This window comes from Lepisma saccharinum, chromosome 1 (genome assembly GCF_977018435.1).
Source record: "Lepisma saccharinum chromosome 1, izLepSacc3.1, whole genome shotgun sequence".
NCBI lineage: Eukaryota > Metazoa > Arthropoda > Insecta > Zygentoma > Lepismatidae > Lepisma > Lepisma saccharinum.
This window is the reverse complement of record NC_139229.1, coordinates 147,991,855-148,019,216: the sequence shown is the minus strand read 5'-3', so window position 1 is coordinate 148,019,216 and position 27,362 is coordinate 147,991,855. Positions and strand designations below refer to the sequence as shown.

General features: G+C 37.6%; 1 long non-coding RNA gene across 6 annotated transcripts in view; it reads left to right on the top strand.

The window, feature by feature from the left end:
- The window catches only part of LOC145989445 (uncharacterized), a 197,166-nt gene that overhangs the window by 82,532 nt on the left and 87,272 nt on the right, over nt 1-27,362 (top strand). For 2 of the 6 annotated variants that reach the window (XR_014441851.1, XR_014441850.1), the window contains exons 2-3: nt 1,103-1,306; nt 25,724-25,830. The exons of 1 other annotated variant lie outside the window; for it this stretch is intronic. This is a non-coding gene — a long non-coding RNA (uncharacterized LOC145989445). The remainder of the gene's footprint in view (nt 1-1,102; nt 1,307-25,723; nt 25,831-27,362) is intronic. 3 more of the 6 variants (XR_014441855.1, XR_014441854.1, XR_014441853.1) reach the window with 2 other exon arrangements.

Below are 27,362 nucleotides of genomic sequence, written 5' to 3'. Positions count from 1 at the left end.
TGCAGAGACTCGTCGGTAGGTTCAGCTATTTTTATGGAACAGAAAAGTAATGAACTACAAAACTAAACATTTATGAAGAAAAAAATTACTACTTCCTCGGCTTGAACGGAACTTGAAAACTTTGTAATTTGAAGAGACGAGTTTTGTTTATTTATTGAATTCGATAGATATTACAGATAATTACAGAGTACATTAATACATATAGTAAATGCAGTTAGCCTACTACATATATTTTGTTTATAATGTGTTTGTTTCTTGCCCACTCAGCTTGTCGTTTAGCCTGCCATTTCGCTAGCAATTTACGTGTTCATGGTGAAGTGAGTTCCCTTAGGTTCATAGAAAATATGTTAGTGGTCTTATTCTTGATGAATGAGCAATTTATTGCTACTCCCGCACATTCTCCACAATGAAGATTTCTTTTCAATGTCCAATCTAGCCTTCTTGAGGAAAAAAATCATTCTTGCATCTAGTTTTATTTGATGCAATTCGAATTTTAATTTGAAAAAGTAAATGTTCAACATCTGTTTTCATAATAACAACTTCCATAAGAAAACTATTTCCTTTAATGCCCTTCTATGACACAGATTTGTAAACTGACATTCATATTTGGTTCTCATAGTGTTCAAATGCGGGGTGAACTTTCTGAACTTTGCATATTAAAAATCTAAGAAATTTTGATTGATAGCTTCACTTTACTTTGCTGCATCTGCATTCCATATAACAGATGCATATTCGAGTTTTGATCTTGCATACGAATAATACAAAACTTTTAGTGTCTCAATATTCTGAAAATCGCTTCCTTGTCTAAGAATAAACCTAAAATTCTTGAATGCATCACTAATTATGTGTTCTATGTGCTTATTAAAAGTGAGCTTAGAATAAAATATAACCCCTAGATCCTTGACTGTAAAATTTCTTGTAAGAGCGTGGATCTGCATGTGATATTGAAATTCAACTGGGTTTTTCTTTCGAGTGTATATTGCATAATGATGTTTCTTGATATTTAGTGTTAAGTTAGTGTTTCTTGTCCACGCTTCTTTGTAATATCATTTTGTAGTTGAATGCTGCCTTCTTGCTTACTTATAATCGCGTAATATTTCAGGTCGTCTGCAAGAAAGTAATTTACAAATGTATCAGGCAAGTCGTTAACAAGTGAGGTGAAAAGAAGTGGCACTAGATTCTACCCCTGAGGTGATCCTGAGATAACTTTTATCTCGATGATGTATAATATGACCATTATATGTCACGTACTGTCTACGGTTCTCGTTCTATAAATAGGAAGCAAAGAATTGACACAGTGGTTCAGGTATGTTGAAGCATGCTCGTTTACTTAAGATGATGTCATGGTTTACCATATCGAACGCTTTGCAAAAGTCAGTATATATTGCGTCGACCTGACCTCCTTGATCCAAGGCTAAACTTATAAAATTGGGTATGTCGGAGAGATTGGTCAACATTAATCTACAAAGCCATGCTGAAATCATAATATTGCGGGTTTTACATGATCAAATATGTAACTGTGCATAATTTTTAAAATATTTTTGCTGGGCCTGACAATTTTAATTTTTGCATTTTTTGAATATTTTTCTAAGTCTCAAGTATTTCCCTCTATTATTTATTATTAATAATATCCGTAGTGCAGAGAGATGTCACAACCACAAGATACCATTTTTGCTCTGAATACTTTTTGAATATCACTAGAAAAGGTGAAATTTAAATAATAACTTCATTTTGATTATTTAAATGAGTAGTTCAATTTTTATTTGCACATTGTCTAAGAATTGCATGGGTTAAGTACATAAATGACCATCTTCATATCGAAACTTATCTCAATGAAAAATCTACGTTTTGCGAGTCTTATTCGATATCGCTGTATGATATATGTAACTATGCACAGCAACTAACATCAACACAATCGAGGAAAATTGGCAAAACACTAGGTTTATTTGATTATAAAAGCCATATAGAAATGAGATCTTTATTATTTGTTGGATATGAAAAACATTAAGTAATTCTGAAGACTCAGCGGATTTTTCTTTTCACATGTTGTATTTTTTGTTTTATGTTCAACATTTTTTACTTTCCCATAACCTCTGTTACTCCATTGAATGAGGTATCACATCTAATGTCACACACAATATGACCACTCATGAGAAAATGGAGTCAGTATGGCAACGTCGTGGTTGAATTCTTTTCACAAATTAAGCTTTACCTTATATGGTCAAAAGCTAAGTAAGTAAGAACATCACCCCAGTTGTCTGCTTTGAAGCTAATTCGTGTTATATAAGACTAGTAATAGGATTAGATACTTCACTCGTTGTGGAGGAAGTGTGTCAAGAAGCCTCACTATTGCTGCGACACTTGTCCACGAGTTGCAAAACATTACATTTGTAAATGTAAGGAAATTTTTGCTCGCTTCATTGGTGTAGGTCAATTATGCATGAAATTAGCTACTACGTTGCAGCAACGAAATTGCTTTGTGCCTGTTTATTTACAAACAAAAGTGTTTGCGTAACTTTCTCTTGCGCAACGGTTGTTTAGGATTTTTTCTTTTTCCCTGCCCTGTAGTAAGACTAGGAACTTAGGAAGGTTATACAACGACCTTGGAATTCGTACTGCGCCGGTAAAAAAAGAATCACCTTTTCTTGTTAAATCACCTTTTTTGTCTTGTTGCTAGGTGCAAGTTGCAAGAAAAAAGCTCTTTCTGTGCAGAATCATAGGAGAGGCATTTAGTTCGTATATGTAAAACGGAAAAATGTTTTTAAGAGATCAACTATTCTAATGGGGAAAAGGGTAATACGAAAATTCTAAGATAAATCTGGATGATTGACATAGCTGTGGATGTTAACAAGCTAACAAAAAAATGGAAGCTTAGTGAAATGTAATATTTGAATTGAATTCGCAAAAAATATATTTCGCATTAACGAATTCGAAACCATGTCGCGTAGGGATCTTTGAACGCTTTATGGATTAGCCTGATTAAGATAATAGGACCTTGAGTTCGAATTCCGAGTACACCATCCATCAACTTTATGGTCATCATTGACCCACTTTCATTGGCATACATAACTTAATATGAAGTATTACTGTTATTCTTGTGAAGTATTGCTATTCTTTCTAACAGTAGTTACACACACAAGCACAGGCATAGGTGCCCGCAGAAAATGTTCATTGGAGCGGTGAAAAAGTTCTCTTGATTGGGATAAGTATTGAAAACCGCGAAACGTTTACTGGTCACCGTTGAATAGAATGTTTTAAGATGTAAAAGAAGTTTTCGAGAGAAAATCGGATAAAATTGAGCGAGACAAAGAATAGAACGGAAATAAAAGGGAGAAACAGAGATTGGAGAAAGAGAAAAGGGAGAGAAAAAGAGAGACATATATTGAGAGAAAGTCTGGGGGAAATAAAATTTAGAGACAAAGAGAGAGAGAGAGAGTAACGGAAATAGAAACAGAGATAGAAAGAAAAAGAGACAGGAAAGGAAATAGAAGAGAGAGAGAGGGATAGAAAACAAAGAGAGAGAGAGAGAGAGAGAGAGAGAGAGGGACAGAAAGACAAAAAGTGAGAGCGAAAATAATGATAATGAAAGAACCCTGAGAGAGGGAGGGGCAAAGGGAGAGTCACCATAATGGTACTAGTCTTAGCCCCCCCTTCTCATCCAAATAGACTCTATTAGAAATTTTCAATCATTTATAATGGAGCAAGAATAACGCACATATACAGGGGTAAAGGGAGAGGACAGAGACGCATAGAAAGAATGAAGGAGAAATAAAGAAGAGGGGGAAGGAAGAAAGAAGACGTCAAGTAGATAGACGAAACAGAGGAAGAAAGGGAGAGATAGGAAACAGAGTAAAAGGAGAGAGACAAACACAAGAAGACAGAGGAAGGCAAACAAAACAAGAGAAAAAGAAAAAGAGAGAGTACGTAGCCATAACAACCGAAGCATAGCTCACCTGAAAGTCCCTGTGACGTCACTGGTAAGAGTAAAAAATAATGAACAGGAAGGAGAGAAAAGGGAGGAAAGGAATGAGAAAGGAAAAAATCGAGAGAGAAAATGCAAGACAATTAAAAAAACACAAATAAGGACAAGGTCATCAAGAAAACAATTGTTTCTTATTCCAGAGGGGAGTCACCCTTGACCCTTCCTGAGATATTCAACATTCGATTCGAATTTCTGATAGTAAACATTACTTTATCTTACGATTTCACACAAAAACTCTTAAATAAGATACAATAGTTTCTCGTCTGGACGACCAGAAGGGACAGAAAAAATGACGTAACCACCGTCTAAGGTCCTACGTTTGCCAATTTACATTCCCCTTGCGTGCATGAAATGACAAACCACATCCGCCTTGTTAAAAGTCACCATTACAACTCAAACTGTTGATTGCTAATTTAAGTTCTGCCACGAAACCTAAGTAATGTTACCCTCAAAAGGAGGCTATTGCGTTTATTGTGATCCTGCAACACCATTATTACGAGAACACCGTGCCACCAGCTTGATTCGCAAATTGCAGTTGGGACACAGCATTCAATTAAAGAACTTCCTTTTCTTACTCACAGCGTTCTCCAAGGGCACCGATTTTCTTCTTTTTTTTTATAACTTCCTCGATATGCTGCAATAAATACGTGAAGAACAAGGTACTGACATGAAATCCGGGTTTGATGACATAGAGATAGAAATTGCCTGACAGCAAATGCTGTTTGCATGCAACTTGTTTGATAAACAACGGTTTTGCTGGAAAACATTGGATCACGGCAAGGAGAGACCTGAACTAAACGATATTAAGTGCCTCGCAACGAATATAGTGACATATTATTTCATAGTACAACTTATTAAAGTTTCATGTTTTTATTTAACTAACTAACTAACTAACTTTCTAGCCTTCTTAAACCCGAAGGTTCATGGCTGCAGCAACACAGGCCTTCCATGTTTCCCTATTTTGAGCAAGTTCTATATACTCTTTTCCATCCCTACCGATTTCCCTTAGGTCCATCTCAACGTTGTCCCTCCATCTTCGTCTTGGCCTTCCTACTGGTCTCTTACCATCAGGTTTCCCAACAAGAATCCTGTAAACTCCTCGTTCCTCTCCCATTCGTGCCACATGGCCTGCCCACCTAAGTCTTCTTGATTTAATTATTCTAATAATATCTGGACATGAATACAAATTATGTAGTTCTAAATTATGTAACCTTCTCCACTCACCTGTCTCCTCATCCCTTTTAGGTCCAAAGATTTTCCTAAGGATCTTATTTTCAAATACTCTCAATTTATGTTCCTCTTTCAATGTAAGGGACCAAGTTTCACATGCATATAATACTACAGGCAAAATTACTGTTTTGTATATTTTAACTTTCAGTTTCTTAGATATTAAACGAGAAGACAAAAGTTTATGAAGAGAGAAGTAACATGCATTTCCTGAATTAAGCCTACTTTTTATTTCCTCTTTAATATAATTTTCATTTGTTAATATTACTCCTAAGTATTTGAATTTGGAAACTGGTTCAAACGAGTTGTTATCAATAATTAGATTTTGATTATTACCTAACACTTGGTTTCGGCCTGTAAGCATATATTTAGTTTTCTCTTTGTTAACTTCCAAACCTATCTCTTTAGCAGTTTTGAAAAATATTTTAGCATTATTCTTAATTGTATTCACATCATCCCCCAGTAAGTCTACATCATCTGCATATGCTAACAACTGAGTCACACCATTTAATTTTAGTCCTTCTTTAGTTTCTTTTACCTTCCTAACAGCATATTCTAAGGCAAAATTAAAGAGCAATGGAGATAATGCATCTCCTTGTTTTAACCCATCATGAATTGTAAATTTGTCAGACATATTAATACCCACACGAATTTTACTTTCTGTTTCACTGGTGCATACTTTTATCATACTAACAAGCTTCTTAGGTATTCCAAACTCAACTAATATATTATATAGTTTATCTCTTTTGACTGAATCATATGCTTTTTTGAAATCAATGAATAGCTGATGGACATTTTGATTATATTCCCACTTTTTTTCAAGTGTCTGTCTGATGTGAAAAATTTGAAATTTTTTATTTAATGGCGTAAATATTATTGCTCCTTATATGATATACATACATGTACATACACACACACACACACACACACACACACACACACACACACACACACACACACACACACACACACACACATACACACACACACACATACGTACATCAAGGACGTAATTAGGGGGTACTTACCAAGACTTACCACGTGTTAAAATAATACAATGAAAATATATTTTCTAACATTTGTTGTACTATAATCGATGGTTATTTATTTCTTCTGAACTTGGAAGACAAGGATTATTATATTGGGATCATACTGCTTTGAAGGACAGTACAAATGAACATTTATGCACACTTTACTACTCATGAAAATGTACATATAATATTAATCAGGAAGATCCTTTTTTATTATTATTCAATAGATATTCAATTCTTTATCTATTTGTAATTAATTTCCTTGTTTTTATACAAATTTGGCGATCTTAAGTACACTCAAACTAGATAATAAATACGTATATGCTATTATATTTATATTCTTATACCATCTTTTTAAGAATTCATGTAATAATAAAAATGCAATATTAATAAATTTACATATTTTAATTAATATTTAATTAAATTATAATTGAATTGTTTTAATTTAATTTAAACATTATTATTAATATTGTTTCTGGGACACTTGGTTCGGACCCCCCCCCCCGTCCCGAAATATATTTTCAGATACGTGCCTGAAGTACATGAATGCAATATTTTCTTACACTGTGATTTGACAGAAGTGTCGTGGGGGTATTGTGTTGAATTTCGTAATGAGGCCGAGGTTTGTATCGGTATCATCCCTATGCAGGAAAGATCTGAGGGAGGGGATCAATAATGACATTAGATTATGCCCAGGCCATAAAAATATATAGAAAGCGCGGGGTGAAAGGGTTTCGTATAGAGCGTGTGCTGTCATTTCAAGAGAGTGATAAAAATTCGTAACGAAAATATAAGAATTAAAGCGGTTTCTAACTGGCAAATTGCCTAACACGCAGGAATTCTGCTTTTACTTACGTGACCCATTCCATTGATTGTTGAGGTCAAGGATATTGTTCTCCGATCTGCGTCACGGGAAAGACACGCCACCCACGGAAACATTTCGAAGACGATACGTGATAATATTATCTTGTTCTGTTTCCAAACGCAGAAAGCTAAACAAAGGAAGCTTTCGTCTGAAGTCAGTTCTCTATGGGGACATGAACGTCTCTTGGATATTCGTGTCGGAAATTCTGGGTATCCACCAATATCCATTACATGCCCCTCTGTTTTCCATGCGAACAATTATGGGTTATAACGATACCATTACCTTTCGATGGGATTGTTACAAGCCAAAAGTGTCCGTGAGTGTATATATAGTCAAGAATATGCTACAGGTGTCTGTGGATTACTTTTGGATAAATTTCATACATGGATGGCATTTGGTATCACCTCGCTATTTCGCGTTTTGTCTCTAGGTGTAGTGCAGGTGTATCCCGGTGTCAGGATGGTGCAAGGAATTGACGTTCAACCAAGTAGACGATAAGCGTTATTCAAGTTCAGAAGTTTCAACAAAGTCCTGTCTGCTGCTTTAAACGTCCATTATTTGATTAGTTAGCAGGCACAACGTGACCATACACCACACAGTACACCGCTGCAAAACGTAGTGCAAATGGTACAGACATTAAATACGCTACTTGACACCAAATCAACTAAGTAGACGAGTCGGTGTTGTACCGTGCCATCAACTGGTCAAAAAGTGCAGCCAACTAGACGGGGTTAATACGATAAGCGATAAATATAAAGATGTAAAAATGTTGACAAAGCTTCCAATTATTTCCGAAGGAACTTGCGTCTTCTACCTGTCCCTATCCTGATGAAGACCCACTCTTGATCATCTTACCAATTCCCATGTCATTCCATCCTTGTGTTATTTATTTGTTGAGAAAATTTCAGATACAGCACAAGTGACCATTTTACACTGAAATCACCAACAATGAGAAGAAAAGAACGAAAGTAAGAAGAACAAAATAATACAAAAGATTAACAAAAATAAGTCGAGATAACACTTTTTTTATACTCCCTCTGTCCCATAATTATTGTCCGGTACACTTTTGTTTGTTGTCACAAAATACTTGTCTGATATTCAAACTGTGACATTTGTGTATACAGAAGAAGAAAATGAAACACGGGAATGAGTCATACAACGTTATTACTCAAGGATCAGTACAAATTGGCCGATCAAGTATCCAAAAGAACAAATATAAAAAGTTACAATTTTGGCATACCGGACTATAATTATGGGACAGAGGGAGTATTATTTAGCAACATATGTTCTGGTGGAAGACAGAAAGGCATACCCAGTGCAAGATACATCAGCACTTGATGGGAGGTCATTATATTGAGTGGGAAGTCTGTGGAAGAGAGATCTTTTTTTAAAAAAATTCTAGTCTAGGCTTCTCTGTGCAAAATAGGCACTCGAAAGTGGAATTCCTGGAGGAGCGTGCGGATTTTGCCATTGACAATTTCGTAAAGATAATTGAAATAATTCAGCAGACGGCGCTTGTAGAGAGTCTGTAGGTTTAGAAAGGATAGGAGATGAAAAATTGCGTAATGAGGGAACCCTGTAACGAACTATAGCAAGGAAAGAGTGGGCAGGATCAATTCTACTAGAGAGCTGAGTGGAACATGCCATGGACCAGGCTGGAGAGAAGTTCGGGAAAATGAATGACTAGAAGTATAAGGGGAGGGCTGAGTTATCACAAATTTAAGTGAAACGATACAGTATAACCTAAGAGACGCATTTACTCTTTTGTGGTGTCTGTAATATGTTCTTCAAATGCGAGGTTTTGGTCGAAAACAATGCCTAAGTCTTTGTGAGAGGATACTGCTTTAATGTTATTGGCAAAGATGGAGAAAGATGACCTTAAAGGTTCTTCTTGAGAGAGATGGTGAGGGTAGTACAGACATCTTGACACCAGGAAAGAAAAATAAGAAACAAATATAACTTAATCCTTTTGGGAATTTGTATACTACAGCACGATCGAGCCACATTTGTCAAATCATCCTTATCAGAGATGGAACACAACTTTCAAACACACTTGATCTCTCTCAATCAGATTTAGTGGCAGCACTACCACTAGTGTACGTATCACTCTTTCTCTGTTTGTTTATTTACATATGCAAACTTTCCTTTTCCCTTTCGCTTCATTGCTTTCTGGTTCATTGTAGGTCAGTGTTGCCAATGTCGTACAATACATGTTAATGTTGCTTTTTTCTAGAATGATTGTGACGAGTGTTTCGAAAATAGTACAACCCTAGATTTGATCATTCATTTGCAGCAGCAAGAGAAGAACAGATAAAATAACAAAACTAAAGATAACTATTACTACCTGGCAACCTTGTGAGAAGGAAACTGTTTACACTGTCTCCTTTTTAAAGAGGATCTCCTCGACATTAGGCCCAAAACGATCTAAGCATTGCTGGTTTCAACATTACCCTGAAGGAAAATGGGAGTAATTTTCGTGAAAATGTCCCTTTCTCGGCCTGTTTTGTTGTCAATAATGTGAGAAAGTGCAACGCTGTCGTCGTGGAAGGTTATTATTCTGCGGAAGAGTCAAACGACACCAAAAAACGCTCCAACGTTCACGGCCGCTGGTGAATGCCCTGATGAAAGTAGAGCTGGGGGAGAATCTCTGTTTTTTCTTCAACGCCTCTGACCAGACAATGGTGGGAACGCCGTAGAAAGCTAAAGAAAGTTCTAAACATCCCATCTGGCAAACGTTGATTGAGCGTGTTTTGTCTTTCACTTCCCATTTACATCGTCAGTTTTTTTTGGCCCAATCATTTAGGTGTAAGTTGTTCTTTTTTTAACATGGTTAAATATTATTTTTTGCGTGTGCTTCTTTATTTGGTAATGAGGGATTTGCAATTAACTGTTTCCGATTCTCTGTGCTCAGTTTTAGAATGATACTAAAACCAAAGAAGGCTATATTTTGCTTAGTTAATGTCGCCTTGGCATGCAATCTGGGATGGTACCGAGAAGGGACAAGACTTGACAGAATCTCGTTCCTGATCTCGTCTCGATTTATAATCACTTGTTTTGTTGCCCTCTCGGTCTCGTATCAGTATTTGTAGTTAGCGTCGCTTGTGTGGTACATGATCGCCTGCCCTAGCTCGCTTCCTGCGTATACAATCTTAAGTCAGCAGATGAGAGGTGTTTGGTCCCGATTTTCCTCAAGAACGGAGAATGAAATAGGCGAGGAGTCGGGGGAGAATAGTCAGTGCTTGATTGGATTGTGTGGAGACAGGGAAGAGGCTTCGATTAGTGCGAGCTAGTGTGGAGGCGACCTTGCACCATCATCTGCAGGTATGTGTTTCCATTTCCAAACGGTCCGATTCCTTATTAAATAGCATCAATAGGCCGAATTTCTATCTTTCACCTTATACTTCCTTTAATAGTATAATTTGACGCAGAGTCACTTGGGATGGTTCCCAAATATCGCGGGATCCTTTTTTATATAGACAGCCCCAAGGGGCTCTGTACACTTGTCACTTATGGTTAATTCCAACGATGAGGATGAGTAGTGATTACATGATGATGGTGAGGTGAAATTTATAAAGGGATACCCACATCCAAGCGAGGACTCGAATCCGAGACCGTCGACGAGACCAGAACTCAACGCTCTCGGCCACCGAAACGATAAGTTTGGTTCTCGTCTCGAGACTCCAGATACATCATATAAATCAAACAGCATATATTACGTGCCACCCCGCTAACTTTTACAGAGTGTATGCAACCACTCTGAACATGTTTACAGTTTCCTAAAGTACTAAGTTTGCAGTTACTATAAATATACGGTATATCTGTAAATAAACAGGTAGATGACCTCTTGGTATGTCTGAAAGTAACTTTCCAACAGCATACCTTATAGTTCACCTTATATAAGCCTCGAACGAGATCAACAGTCTCGGACAGAAAGTTTCAGTCTTGGTGTGTTTCATTCTCGGTCTCGTCTCGACAAGTCTCGAAGGATCTGGTCTCATTCTCGTGTAGGTACCGTCCGTACATTGGACATTACTCACCTCAGCAGCTTTATCTATTACAACACTTTGACGAGAAAAAGTTCTCATCTCCAGACGAACCACAGGTTTATTTCCCTAACGCCTACATTGAGCAAGAGTAATGGAGAAGCAATTGACAACCTTCTAGGAAAATAACAATCTGATGTCTGATCGGCAATGTGGATTCAGGAAGGATGTACACGGAATTAGTCTAGTAAATGAATGGCAAGTTCTCTCGCGAATAGGAAAGTATCAACGAAAGCAGGGTGTTCACTTTCCACCTGGCCCAAAATTATTCGGTCCATTCATTGATGATAGCACACTAAAAATTTAAGTTAATTCATTACCTTGTACGCAGATGACTGTATTCTCGTTCATGTTGAAGAAACTAACGAGGATGTAAGGGCGAAAATGGTAATCCCATTCCAAAAAGTATTAAGTTGGTACACCATAACAACCTGAAACTTAATATTGCGAAGACAAGGAACATGGTACTTCACACTGCATACACGGCAGATATCAACGTTAATGATGCGAGGGTATCTTTAAGTAACCATTTATAGTAACTAGGAATCATTGTCGAGCCCTAGCTAAAATTTCAAGCTCGAAATAAATAACTATATTCGTAACACATTTCTAACTTTCCTTTATTCGTACCTTATTTGACTTTAATGCTAGATTTCTTTTTTTCACAAGAAACTTGAAACAATCCAAAACAATTGCTTAAGTACCATTCCAATCACCAAGGATTGCACAAGACTTACAACACACCCAGTCACTTCAAGAATACATTACATCTACCTTGATAAGGTATGTCATAGTATACATAACAAATCATCTCCATTACATCATATGCTTAAACTCCGGTCTGAGGTCAGTACCTGAAGCACCAGATCGTCCTTCCACATAGAGACTTAGTAATCCTCAAACCTAACAAAAGCAGATTCGGTCAGAAGTTACTCTAACTAGCGGAAATAACTTGCAAAACACTCCCGACAAAGGTCAAACTAAGAAGCAGGAATGCATACTTTTGCCGGCTTCCACGCTCACATGTCAATAAATTATAACTCGCAGTTAATATTGTTTCAGTGCTTTTTCTCTCTCTCTCTCTTTCTCTACCGTCTATCTATCTAACTATCTATATGTGTGTGGGGGAGGGAAATAAATGTGGACGCGTACTAGGACTAGCAACAATAAGTATAACTAAACATCAAAACACTCTTTTCCTCGCTCAAATACATTTTCTCTATTAGAAATTCTGTATTTCTTTCACGAATTATTACTGTAATAGTCATTGTCTTGTTCTAGAAACATCTAACTATTTTATAGAACCAATATTTAAATTAAAATTAACAGTTGTATCTTTATATCTGAATTATCAGTTCGAATTCTTATCATTGACCAACTCTGTTTTCTTATGCAGGAATTTAATGTGATTAACCTATTTACATGTATATTTCTACCATTAGATGCATACGTCGGTAGGTTTGGTGTACATGTACATATATCCAAATTGATGTCGCTAGCCTATAGTTTAATGCGTTTTGAACAATGAAAAAATAAGGTAGTTGAATGTAATAAAAATTAAAAGGAATCAACTATAAATCTGATATACCCTGGCCTGACAATAATAACTGCCGATGTAATCAATTTGCATAAAATCAATCGTAAAATTGACAATACTGACATAATAGTATCCATATCTAAACAACCAAAAAGTTCTGTGTGTAGCCGGAAATTACAGGGTGTCCGAATTCAAACTCCCTAATTCTAACCGACTGTAGTACAGCACGTATTTAATGCATTCAGAATACAGATAGGTATGAAGTTTTGTCTGTGCAATAAGTAAATTTCTGTGTGTGCCCCACATAGAGGCAACACAAAATTGTTTAACATATCAAGATATGTGAAACCAGTGATAGTTTCCTCTGCAAAGAAACTAAGAAACTTGTAATTTGTATGCATAAAGCTTAAGACGTTTGTGAAGCACATTGTGGACTGTGGATTTTGTGAGAGCAATCTCAGGTGACGCCGTACGAACGGATTTCTTGGGACTTCGTGCATCTGCAATGCGGTGAACGTTTTCCTCTGATGTTCGTGATCGGCCACCACTATGTCTCTTAGAGACAGATCCTGTCTCTAGAAACGCTGCTTTCCATGCCTTGATTCTCTTGGCATCGGGAGGGTCTCTATAATACTCTGCACGAAACCGTCGTTGAACTGCAATGGATCCCAATTCTGCGCACCACCACACAGTTTGTGCTTTTTCAGCATTGGTTGTCATTTTCACTTTTCACCACCTGGAAGGATACAAAATAAACGAATCCGTACTATTCATTACCTATTAAAAATTTCCACAGCCAAGCTACCACACCTACAACACCTACAACACTGCCTGTATATTATGTTTAATATAAGCATTTGAAATTAGGGCGTTTCAATTCGGACACCCGGCATATCATTTTCATATTTATTCAGCTTAATATTTCTTTTATTTTCTAATGTACTGCCATTGTTTCTGTTGTCTTATCCTTTAATTTCTTTGTAATGTTTAATTTCATCATCATTAATTTGTAACTTTTGAGAGTTAGGTGGTAGACCAGCAACAGCTGAACCTCGCCCAGCAATGAAGTCAATTCAGTTCAATGACTGTGGTACTTACGAAAACCACATTATGAGCCCCCCTCCCGTCAATCTGCATCCTTATCCACTGCAACTGCCGACCTCCGTGATGAAGTGGTTAGCACAGCACATTACGATGTCAGGGGTCCCCGGTCTGGGCATGGGTGATCTTTAAACATGTTGGTATGTTTAAAACAAACTAATTTGTTTTTTTTTTCTTTTATAAATATTTAAAACTTAAGTAAACACTTCATCAAACTTCACTAACTTATAACCAGAAACACAGTCCTTCCTTTGATGATTAACAGATTCTTCATTAATTATTATTCTTAGAAAATAAATCTTTTTGGCATTATGTTTTTAACGTTTTATTTGTTTAAAACATGTTTGTGTTCTTGATTTGAAAATTATTTGAAACATATTTAACCTGGTCCTAATAAGATCCTTAGGAAAATATTTGGACCTAAAAGGGATGAGGAGACAGGTGAGTGGAGAAGGTTACATAATTTAGAACTACATAATTTATATTCATGTCCAGATATTATTAGAATGATTAAATCAAGAAGACTTAGGTGGGCAGGCCATGTGGCACGAATGGGAGAGGAAAGAGGAGTTCACAGGATTCTTGTTGGGAAACCTGATGGTAAGAGACCTGTAGGAAGGCCAAGACGAAGATGGAGGGACAACGTTGAGATAGACCTAAAGGAAATCGGTAGGGATAAGAGTATATAGATCTTGCTCAGGATAGGGACAGATGGAAGGCCTGTGTTGCTGCAGCTATGAACCTTCGGGTTTAAGAAGGCTAGAGAGTTAGTTAGTTAATATTTAAAACAAAAGAAACTGTTTTATTGGTTTTTTTCTAAAAAAAAAAACAACACAAATTTCGCCAACGCTGGTTCTTTGTGAGTGTCCATTCATTAATTCCATCATATCACCACCCATTCTGATCATCAGGATTAGCCAAAACAAAAATTGGCAGAAGAGAGCTGTGAAATAAACCAAACCAATTATCACTGCAACTGGGTCTTTAAAGTATGAATCAATCTCTTAGATCCGGTCTTGCACAGTGGGGCTTCCGGACTGAAGCCGTCTCCACTGCACAAACTCGCTGGAAACTGCACACGGAGGCACATTTCCCCCGAGGGGAAACCTTACGGAGCCATTTCTCCAAATAGGATTGGGAGATACCGGAACGGTGCATGAAGGGCTGATGCCCCTTGGCAGGAAATCTCAGGCTCACATGGGCGACCAACCAATCTCGGAAGTCGAGGGGTAAAGGAGGTCACGGGACGCCGTATCGAGGTCACGCGGCGGATTGAGGGCAAGGTGAGTGAAGTAGAGAGTGGCGATGCAGGGAGCGGTGAAAGTGGCGCTCGCTTTGTCGCATGCAGGCGGAGTGTTGCACCCAGGTCTCCCCCCCCCCCCCTTGCGGTCCTTCCATCAATGGCAACTGGATACGAGGACACCACACAGTTTGACCCCTCTGCCTCCGCGGATATTGAAGAATTATGCCAGACCCTTGATGGAAAGTCGAAAACACACTGCAGAAACGGAAAGACAGTTTCTTTTCTTATTTCAGCGATCAATGACATTTTCATTTTACAAACAAAAAATGACAGCAGTAACCACATATTGACCTTAGAATTCTGGTCCTAATTCTTCGATATCTATTGCAGTTACAAGACTGCGGTTAGAGCGCGCTACGACGCCAAGTGTTCCGAGTTCGTATCCCAGCCTGGGCATGGTTGTTCTTTGTTAGTGCTCGCTCCTTCATCACGTTCATCATATTACCACTCATGCTCATCGTCACCATTAGCCAAAAGTGGCAGAAAAGCGACGTTAAATAACAAAAATCAAATCAAGTAAAATTCATCTGCCGCCCAATAGAGCTCCGATACTCCGTGTGATACGATTTGAATTTTGTTACTTGAAGGGCTCGGGTGTAAAACATGGTAAGTGACAAATTGTAATGACATGCAAATTACATTGGACTCAGTGAAGCCTTCTGAAATTGGTAAACACACACGAAAACAATTTATCTACAGTATAGCTTCCAATAATCTTTCTTCTTAATGAATCACTTTTGACTAATCTCGACGATGAGGATGAGGAATGATATGGTGATGATGAAGAGGCACTCTCCACTATGAACAGGTCGGGATTCGAACCCTGGATTCCTGACATCGAAGCGTGCTGTGGTAACAACCACTACGCCACTCGGCGACACTCTGTATACAACACACCAATAGCGTGTCGTGCTGCCCTAACTGTTGTGTGTTGCGGTAGCATTTGCCTCTACTAAGAATTGTGGCACTACTACACGAAGACTGACTTTTCCTTCCTCGGTGGTGTAGTGGTACGCTCAACGCTGTCGCCTTGTGATCCAGCGGTTCCGGGTTTCCTTACTCGGTGGAAACACATTGAACAAGTGTTGGAATTAAACTTTAACCTGAAGGTCCAGTTTCGATTAACCTATCTGAACAAAAGTAAACAAACTTTGTCCATTCTAAACGGCATGTTTTTTAAAGGAAAGCATGCAGAAATTCAACAATACATCCAGATGATTCGAAAATATTATTAAAGAATCAATTTTCATGTTTCCCGGTTCAATAGCCGGTGAGGGAACACGTCATTGGATGGGCTTCCATTTTAAGACCGTAGCTTCGACTCGATAAAAGATATAGTATGAGCATTTGACAGAATGAACCATCCATAATTTCACGGAAATGATGTCGCTAAAAAATTTTGTTCGAATGGACTGAAGTGTTGAGGACACGTATTTAGTTGGGATCTGTATCGTTGGTCGCTGCTCTCTCTCTCTCTCTCTCTCTCTCTTTCTCTCTTATTTTTCCATGCATCTATTTATCTGCCATTGTCTCTATTTCTGTTTCTCCGTCTCTTTCTTTGTATATCCTCTATTTCTCTCTTTCATTCTTGTACTTTCTTCCTATATTTCCCTATTTTCCTCATTTATCTTCCCTTGTTTCTCTATTGCTATCTTTCTGTGTCCTTCTTCCTTTCTTCTTATCCGACTCCATTTCTATTTATCTTTCTTCCTATCTCTGTTTCTCCCTATATTTCTATATTCCCCTTGTCACTGTTTTCTAATCTCTACCTTCCATTCTTCCTCGACTTATCTCTTTCTTTGTCTTTTCTTACTTTCTCTGTTTCTCTTTCTTTGTGCTCTTCTTTATCATTTCTTTTCCTATGTTTTCTCTCTCATTTCCTTCTTTAGTCTCTGACTCTTTCTGCTTTGCTTCAATATTCCTCTTCTTCTTTCATTTTCTCTATAGCTTTTTTATTTCTCGTCTCTTTCCTTTTCTGCAAACACACACACACACACACACACACACACACACACACACACACACACACACACACACAAACACACTCTCTCTTCTTCTCATTCTCTGCCGCTTCTTTCATATACCATCCTAAATCTCTCCATCATAAGACGTTTCTGCCGGCCTCCGTGGCGGAGTGGTTAGCTCACGACAGCAGGGGTTCCAATCTCGAATCCCGGCCTGGGCATGGGTGTTCTTTGTAAGTTTCCCTTTATCAATTTAATAATCGTATCATCACTCATCCTCATCGTCGCGGTTAGCCAAAAGTGGCAGAAATTCGAAGTAAAATAAACCAAATCAATAAGTAAAGAACATGAAACGTTTCTCTGCGACGACGCTACATGCCACCTTAGAACACAAGTTTTCATATATGACAGCCCCTTCCTCCTCCTACATGGGAAAAAAATTGCGGGCACCCTTAAATTATTGAAATTTTCTCCTGCAGCATGTTTGGGTGGTTACCAAGGGCTAAAGCCCCCCCTCCCCTTCTCCTCGCTCACTCAACGCCGAAATCCGTGCCCGGAAGCAAACAAACGTCCCTCTACTGTCCATTGTCTGCTCGCAATCCTTCCTACACATTTTTATATGTCCCAAGGTCACACCAAGGCGACGTGTTACAGTTAGAACCAGTACCTGAATTGGATGGCGATTAGCTCATCAAGGTGTACCATAGGCTGCCGCAAAGTGACGCAACGCTTGGCCAAGGGGACAATCTCGACCACTCAAGGTGGTTCACTTTTCTGCATTCCTATTGGCTGTTGCGGTGACACACCTATGCTCACCTTCCCGAGGAAATAACATTGACATAGACGAAAATATGTAAAGTTATTGAGCTGTTTATTGTTTGGGGAATTACGCTGAGAAGTAAAGTTGCGGCGTAGATGTTTGCCTCAACCGCCTGGTGCAGAATTGTCAAATTATAACCTTTCATTCGGTGATACGGAAAAGGTGGAAGCATATATGTTCTAGGGACCATGAAAATGAAAGTGTTTGGAAAGTTACTTTTTAAAAGTAATTGAATTAAGGCTCCTGTTACTTCGCCCCAAAAGTAACTCTGTTACAGTTACCCATTTGAGAAAGTAACTCACGGATTCCGTTACTTTTTGCAGTTACTTTCATGCTTCATGAATAATGTGCAAACGGTATTTTCTTTTCTTCACAAGTGACCATTAAGAATTAACATTAATTTTCATTGAACCATAATTAACCTCGTGTATCTTAAATATAAAACTGTAAAGGTATTATAATTCAAAGTAAACTACTGCACTTGAGCATGAAGATTAACATTTTTCTTTCTCTTTTTATGAAACCAAGATTTGTTGATAACTGTTATACTAAGAAGTTGTAGAATGCCCAAAATGATTTCAGGAGAATATGGCTATTATGTCCTTAGGTGTTCTAAATAAATACACTTGGGGCACATGTAGTGAATTTTAATAACCACCGACTCGTCCATTCTCTCAGGGGAGCATTTGATTCAAGAATATTTTCTTGCTTGCGAAAACGTAAAATAAAGTAACCGTGGAAATAAATATTTAGTTGAAAACTAACTAAGTTACAGTTACCATTAACTCGTTGCTTTCAAATACAAGTTTGGAAAATTTCCTTCTCAGAAGAAATTGAAGTACAGTTGCAATTACTTAGTACGGAAAGTAACTTTAAAAGTGCCTCGTTGGAACATGTTTGCTACTTATGTACCCAAATAAATTACACACACAGTAAATGATCATTTCCTTTTTATTCTATTCTCTTCATGCAAGTATACTATTTCTCAACATATATCCTTTAAAAAGCAAGGGATTTTATTAGGTTATACATCAATGCTTTTTGGAACGTAAACTCCTTATCACACCAAAGATTTAAAGATAAAATAAGTATATAAACATACAAAAATGTTTTTAAAAATCCCATATAAAGTGCAAGAAAAGTAAATAACTGGGGCATGCAAAATTCACGAATCTTGGTGTCGCATATGTCGTTAAACCATACATTAAAGAGTAAGCTTATAGCCAGCAAGCCATTAATCAAACTTATACAAAACTAATGATTTGTAATACGTTGTGGAAATGTGCCTCCTTCAGACTAACAACATTCTGATATATATTTTTTTTACATCTAATTTAATGAGAACACAACTGTTTGTAAATGAAAACACACCCTTTTAAATTTTAAAAAAAAATCCTTGTTCTAATAAATCACTATTCACAAATCTCTATCACGAAGATTAGAAGTTAAAACAAACTTTATAATCCAAAGCTCATCACAAGACAAAATTAATTTATAATATTATTTTAAATTCCCACGGTTATAGAGGTCGAAACTCCGAAAATTCAGGACTAGTAAATCTACTACTGCAGACACTTGTTTTTAACAAACCGAAACCTCTTTTTCTCTTGCTGGAATATTAAGCAGCTTGTCTTGCAACATCTGGCCTTTGGGATTCAAAGTTTCTCAGTGTTGTTGCTTTTTCCATTTCTGAGGCAAAAGGATTCTCGTAGTGACGTTCCTAATTGGTGGAGTCTGACGCAAGCTCAAGAGAAGAAAGGGAAAAGAGAGGAGGATGTGAGGTTAGTCAACTCGTGCTCGCAAGAAACGGACGCAATAGCCACACTCACTCTCTTTCAATTTGCACGTCCGCTTACGTCACAGCCAGCGTCCGAATTGAAGGCGGAGGAGCCAGGAAATTCCCGTCTATATATTTTCTTTCCCAATCTCTACATCTTTGATTTACTTCCCAACCAGGAAAACTCCCTTTCCAAATAATTTTCTATTATTATTTGTTATTAAGGATTCGAAGAAACAATTTGTGTTTAATTTCAACTTAATTTGCACTAGTAATTTCAAGTCAATTTTACACTAGAAAGAGTCTAAATCTATTTTTTAAGTAAAGTTCATTCAATTGATGGCTTTTTAAAACAATTTTTTAAATTTTTCTTGCTCCGTCCGTTCGCAATACAAACTTTTCTGTAAATCATATCAAGTTTATACTTGAACATATAGGCGCCCTATTTAATTAACATTGCTATTGGTTTGCAACATAGGATATAATCAGAAAATATTTCTTTGTCAACTTTGTCTTCCTACATACTTAAAAAAATGCTTCTGATAGAAGTAAAAGTTCGCTAAGATGAGCTCGCCTTATAGGTGTAGAAATCTCTAGCAACGGGTTTATATGATAGATATGATTATTTTTTATTTTTTTTGTGTAACTATTGAAACTAAAAGCAACTTGTTTTATACTCTTATTTACTCTGAGCTCAAAAAAATGGTAAGAATCGTCGGGTATGTTTGCAATATTTGCATTAATACTGTTTACAAGGAATGTTAAGTAATTCTTGGCGTCCTCCGAAAATGTATGCTCACGGTATTCGCATACCAAAGCACCCATGCATTAGTGTTCTTTGTGAGTGTTCCTTCATCAACTACATCATATCATCGCTCATCCTCATCGGCGTTATTATGCAAAAGTGACAAAAATGCGACGCTAAACAGTAATAATGAATCAAATCAGTCTCCAGTTAGATCGCTGGTCACAACTACCAGCATATTTTGTTTAGAAAAAGTTCATAGCCCCTTGGCGCTGCCACTAGACACTATCTGCAATTCCAATGGCTCTATCTCTCGAGGACTCTGGGGGCAGCCGGAAGAAATTTTTCAACCGACGCATCGAAACATAATCTCACTTACGGTCCCTTTACGAGTCGTTCCGTTGGACAAGGTGAACGAGGTCCTCCACCTCTGAGGTTTCCTCGCCTTGCCATCTGAGGTCGCCGTTGCGATTCCAAGAACGAGTAATGAGAATCGTATCGTATGACGTCAGGAGAAACCGGTTCTCTTAACGTCAGCGCGCAGAAAGCGACATCATGCTGAGTACCACATACAGACACATGGGACAATCGCGCCATGTTAATATGGAAAATCACTGAAACGAATTATTGCAAATGTCTCTTCCAAGCATAGTTATCATTTTTTCCGGAAATGATACAGCGTTCATAGCAAAAGAGAGTATTCTCAAGTTAAAAGCAATGTAATATAAATATCATTAAGGGAAATATATATTCTGTCAAAAAAGTACCGGGAATTGTGAAATAAAACGCACAATTTTCATTTATTCATCACTATTTATTTTGTCGCCTTCAAAGTAGGCCCCATTTGATGCAACACACATATGAGAGCGTTTTTTCCAGTCTTCGAAACACTTTTTATAGGCGCTTTCCGGTATGGCCTTCAGCTCCTTCCACGAATTTTGCTTCATGGCTTCAATCGAGTCAAAACGGGTACCCCGGAGCGGCAATTTTAGTTTTGGAAACATAAAGAAGTCACACGGGGCCAGATCTGGTGAATACGGTGGTTGTTCGATGGTATTTATTGTGTTTTTGGCCTTTAATTCTGTCACAACTGTCGCTCTATGCGATGGCGCATTATCGTCGTGTAAAATCCACGAATTGTTCTTCCACAAATCTAGCCGTTTCTGACGGATTTTGTCACGCAAACGCTTAAATACGGCCAAATAGTATTCTTTATTAACCGTCTGTCCCTCTGGGACCAATTCATGATGCACCAAACCACGAATATCGAAGAAAACATGAGCATCACCTTGACTTTTGAGGAACTTTGACGTGCTTTTTTCGGTTTCGGCTCGTCTTTTGTCCTCCATTCTGATGACTGTTGACTTGTTTGCATGTCAAACTCGTAGACACATGTCTCATCACCAGTTATGATGCCTTCCATGAATGTGGGATCAGAATTGGCGCGATCCAGCATGTCTAAAGATACCTGCTCACGGTACTGTGTTTGAAGAAAATTCAGCTCTTTTGGAACAAGCCGTGCGGCGACGCGTCTCATGCCCAAAATATCCACTAAAATCGAACGAACACACTCGTGAGAGATGTTAAGGTCAGTAGCTATCTCTCTTAAGCTGGAATGGCGATTATCGAACACAATTTCCTTCACTTTTTCGATGTTTTCATCGGTTGAAGAGGTCGAAGGTCGTCCAGAACGAGGCATGTCTTCGACGATCTCTCGGCCCTCCTTGAACGCTTTGTACCACTCGTAAGCCCGTATTTTTGATAAAACTGATTCACCATAAGTCTTTTCTAACATTTTTATCGAGTCAGCACACGAAATTCCGTTCGCAACACAAAATTTAAGGCAAACTCTTTGTTCAATAATTTCGTTCATTGTAAAAATCGTGATGCACTACTGAAGTGGACTGATTCAACCTCCTGCTGTAAACAAACTGGTTGACAGATCGCGCTCATGTTTGGCATAGTAATTAAGTACAGAGCTTACGGAAAACTTACGGGAAAAAAGATTTTTAAAAAATCATTTGCGCGGGCCTTTTAAATTACAAATTCCCGGTACTTTTTTCACAGAAGGTACATTGCCTTTTTTACCGATGGTACGCAAAGGTACGCCCATGGGCGAAACTTGGGACCTAACTTTGGATTACAGAATTGAGCCTGGAGCTAAACTGGAGCGGGAGGGGGTGGTTGAATCGAAATTGGGTTTTACCTTTGGAGAGGGGGCGTAGTCGAACAGTTCCCCATCCCATAATAATAGTGTCCGGGACTATTTTGAGAAATCCTAAAAATTACTTGTTCTTCAGGTCTCAGAAGGTTAACAAAAATACCATCCCCTTAAGTTGCAAATTTTAATAAACCTGAAAATTTTGGGAGAGGGTAAGTTACACCCTTGTCCACGCCAAAGGTCACCTTTTTCATATGTGAGAATAAAAAACTATGTACGTCATGTCTGTATATAGGTATTTTTCAGTAGTTCCCATGATTAACTTGTATTATTACAGAGTTTGTGTCACTCTAAGAAAGTGATTCATAAAGAATTTAGAAACTCTTCTTTACAGAGAAAAAAGTAATAGTGTATGTGCGTGTGTGTGTTCATTTTTTTTCGGAGGGGCTGGAATTATGAAGGTGGATATTACGTACTTGTATTATAATATAAGGGAAGACAGAACACACTTTAAAATATTTTGTGATTTTCATTTTTGACCTTTATTTTAAAAGTTGCTCAAAGACAAACATCAGGGGTAATTTTAAGGGGGTTTGCTTTTACAGCTTTGGTTTTCTTCGAGTTCTTTACAGCTGTCATTTGAAAATGTTTATTTCCTCAAAATTTCGGAAGGGACTGATAGCTCCATCAGCTCCCCCTGAGTACGCCAGTGGGTGTGTTTGTGTGTGTGTGTGTGGAAGAGAAGATGAAAATCGCTAAAAAATACGGTGGAACATGAGAGGAGACAAACAGAAGAGCATATGACCAGTATGAGTAAAGCTTATCAAAAAGAAAACAAGAATATACAAGACTGAAGTAGAAATATAACATCGTTTGAGAAGTGAAAACCAAAGGAACACAACTCCAAGAATGTTGTTTTCAGTTTTCTTTAAATTGGTTTTAATTGCTGTTTTAAAAGTCCACTTTATGCACAGTAAGGCTAATCGCAACTGGACCTGCAGTTTAAAGTGGGATCCGAACAACTTGTGCTTCCAGCGGGTATCGAACCCGGGGCCGCTTGATTACAAGGCAATGACGCTACCACTGCGCCATGGGGGAGGCCCAGTTTTCTTTAAATAAACTCCTCTTAAAAGCTCTATTTGAGTCAGATCAACATATCTCCACTTCTAATCCTTAGCAGAAAGGTGAAGTCACGTATCTCCAACTAATTGACCCTTTTTAAGAGCCAGGCATATCCCTAATAATACATTATTTCCTCTCTCCTGCAAATTTGTTTGATTTCAGTTACATGGGGAATGAAATGATCAAGTAGTGTGGAAATAAGCATGGACTAAGAAGGTCAAAATTCGAAATCTAGATCAAAGATGCATAGGAAGCATAGGAAGAAAGGAAGCAATTTCCTTATTCCCTCCTTGTTATATATAGATCACATCACATTGGATATAAAAATGCATCTCTTTAAAGAGATCTTAACTACACAGATGACAATTTATGTCAAGTAATAGTTGAAGTACCTATATGTGCTTTGTTTTAACTTAAGGTCACCCTTGACACAGGCAGTCAATGATATGGAAAGGAGATTAGAAATACCACTCTTTCACTTGATAAGACTATGAACAACACTCTTGTGTTATGCACTCAAAAGATTAAGAAGGTTCTTATAAAATCTTTTGCGACGGCAAATTGCAGATGAGTGGACAATTTTAACAATATTTAAACACTTATCATGCCATATTAGTAATATGCTGAAGCTGCTTGAAAATCAACATAGCCTTTCGTCTGAGAGAGAGTTCGTTGAAGAATCATCATTCTTTGATTATGATAACATGAGCTTTGCAATATCCAAGTATTTTCCACATTATCAAGCTCAACTGTTGAAACGGCAATGAATTATGTAATCTTCATTCTACACGTGCAAGAGAATCGTAGAAAAACACAGGATACACGTTGAAATTTACCAATGCGAATGTACAAGGGCTACATTAAAACAGGTGCAGCAAGTACGTTGACAGAATACGAAGAAAGACGGAATGCAGAATGTTCTTTGAACAATGTTGAGCAATATGCAATTTCCAGGAAACACCGTGCTCATTGAGACTCGAGAATGGTTTGATAAAAGAATGTTACTATGATACATAAAATTTTCATGATTTGCAAACTCGGGTTTTCCAGAAAGTCTGACTTTGACTTGAATATCTATAGCTGAGACGGACGTGAACTTACTGACCTTTAAACCTTACTTCGAAGTCTAGTGAATTTGATTATGATAGCAGACCTGGGAAATCCGAAAGTGTTATTCGAGAAGTCTCTTGTGTAGAATGATTCCAATTTATGATTTTGTTTTAATTTTCCTGTTTGTCTGTTCTGTTACACCATCTACCGTGAAACTAGAAGATTCCAAGAATCAAACCTAATAAATTAATAGCACATACGCATGCCTTCACCATGATCTTTCTTTCTTTACAGAAAAAAAACGAAGATAACGATTTATAATTGTTTGTCAAAATCATTTGTACCACCTATAGCATTACCTAATAGTGTTTCATTATGAATAACTGACGAAATCTCAACAACTAAAATATTTACAATTAGGAACCTTCTTATGGAGAGTTTAAGACAAAAAAAAGTTACGAAAAATGTAGAGATTTAGAGTTGTCGCCAATTTCTACAAATGAAGTACAACGCGCATAGACCTAGGTAGAATGATGAAAATTAGCTACCTACATTGTATATTATTGTCATTTGTAACTCTACTCTCTATTTCTTTCTCTATCTCATTTTCTAATGTTATTGCCTCTTTTCTCAGTAACTCTCTGTTAGTGTTTTACTTCCTCTCTTCTTGATAATTCTTCTTATATTTTTTCTTCCGTTTCTTTACAATTTCCTTCTTTATTCGCTTTCTCGATCTCTGTCTCTCTCTGGCTTCCATACTTATATTTCGTTCTCTATCTCTCTCTACTTCACTTCTTTATCTCACTTTCTCCCTCTTACTTCTTCCCCCTTTCTCTTTTCTTTCTGCCACGCTTCATTCCTCTTAATTTGTGCAGCTATAATTTTTCGTCTTCTTTTTTCCTCTGCTTTAAAGCATTTCTCTCTTCTGATGAAGCATAGGGTAAGTTCCTCTAAGAGCGCACAGCCTCTAAGAGTACACAGCTTGATTTTTTTAGGTTGGCAGCATTGCAGGACGCTGCCATTTAGGCATCAGAAGGCTGCACAAGTTGACTGTGAACACATCGTACTGGTGGATATTGTGGTGTTTGTCGTCAAGTTATCGGTAAGTTTCTGTCTTTTGTCTGTTCACTGTAATATTCAACTACTACATTTTAAGGGGTTAAGATCTGGTAATGGTAATAATTTGTTTTAAGTGTGGTAATGAGCGTTAGTATATACCACAACGTCGAACATCAGACAAATGTGAGAACCTCCCCCCCCCCCCGCTGCTGCTCCTGGCCGATGAATTCTGAACCTTATCTTGTTCCTTTAATAGTACGCAGTGCATGGAGAAGTCAGAAAATCAGAAGTTCTCAAATCTTCACCGAACGACCGAACAATAACTCACTTCTGGCTTCAACTTCCGGGACTTTAATAAAGGAACGACACAGTGACAAGCAAACCAGTGCCTTCAAGGAAAATTGTGCGAATATAGTCCACTTTATGCACAGTAAGGCTAATCGGGATTGGACCTACAGTTTAAAGTGGGATCCGAACCACTATGTGCCTCCACCGGGTATCGAACCCGTTGAAGACTGGCTTTAGTGCGTAGCTTGTGCTCCATGGTGGCACGAAGCTTGCTCCTGTTATGAGGGCATGGTATATATAGGCTATATAAATGTGACACCTGTTAATCCGTACTCTTTAAGAACCTTGTGCGCACTCTTAGAGAAAATGTCCTCTAAGAGTGCGCAATTGCATTCTTTATAAAAGTTAAAAAATACAAGTTTATTATTACTTGGCCTTTTGTTCATATGTATTCAAAAGTCAATGTATCAATATATGTTTTAGCGCAAAATGTTTGTCGTTATAATTATTTCTTTAGTTTCTGTGAGGTCGCTAAGTTAAGTGCGTACTCTTAGAGGATTTCCTCCTACACACGACGTCATTATATCCAGTATTCGAATTGAAGGAAGAAACTACGACAAGAACTCCCCCCTTCCTAAATGTCTTTCTCTTATGTTATTATTAATGATAATTCGCAGTCAAATTTTTTTTTTTTTGAACTTCAAGTTCATTTCACACCAATAATTCAGTCTAAATTGCCTGTTTTTATACCCAATTTTACATTAAATTAATGGTTTTAAAAGCAATTTACTCTAAACTTTCTTTCTCACTCCCCTCATTTTTTTTTCTGAATCGCATCAAGTTTATACTCGTATTTGAAAGTATCAGTACCATACTAAATCAATATTGTCGTTGGTCTGCAGTATACAAAATTAGAAATAATTTGGCTGTCAAATTGGGTTCCTCCAAATACAATTCTGATAGAACTAAAAGTTCATTGAGATGCGCAAGGGATACTGAATTCAATTCTTGCCCCAGACGTAAAATATCTTGAGCAACGGCTCTGTGTATGTGCAAGTATGATTCGGTATTTGATCTCTGTGTAACCACTGACAATAAGAGCAAGGTGCTTTGAATTTTTGTATGTAATAATAACAGTGCACTTTGACTGAACTTTTTTTGTGTTTTTTACATGGATGGATATAAATCTGTGCTTATGTTTGAGGTGAGGAATTCCCCGACATATCCCGTAAAAATTTCTGCATACGCCCTTGGCTTCCACAGTATTATTATTCAAGTAAAAATACA